A 451-nucleotide genomic window follows, 5' to 3' on the forward strand; every position below is an offset into this window, starting at 1 on the left:
AAGTATTATGTAGTTTATCTAAAGATTTAAAAACTCTTCATTTCTTATCAATTAATTTTAAATATAAAATGGCATTTTCACTTTTTCAGTGTATTGTTATATGGTTTGGTAAAACGATAATAGCAATGTGGCCTATCAATTGAAGGGGATGCTTTTAAGGATGTCAAACAGATGCAGTATTTATAGCTCAGGTAAAAATGTAGGAGCACCCAAGTGTTTTTTCACATAAAGCAAAAGGTGATAAAGGATTATTAAACGCTTTGTCAAAGTATATTTTGAGAACATGTGGTTTTAATTTTGTTTCTAAAGTATCTCATAAGCCTGAACATAAAATAGAATTACTCAATACAGGAAAATTAACCTATTGTTTGCTTGTCTAAGCATAGTCATCAATTCAGCTGGGAACCGGAAAAATAATCCATATTGAGTCATAGAGGCCTTATATTCAACA

This window comes from Propithecus coquereli, unplaced genomic scaffold (assembly GCF_000956105.1).
Source record: "Propithecus coquereli isolate 6110/MARCELLA unplaced genomic scaffold, Pcoq_1.0 Scaffold21, whole genome shotgun sequence".
NCBI classification, from domain to species: domain Eukaryota; kingdom Metazoa; phylum Chordata; class Mammalia; order Primates; family Indriidae; genus Propithecus; species Propithecus coquereli.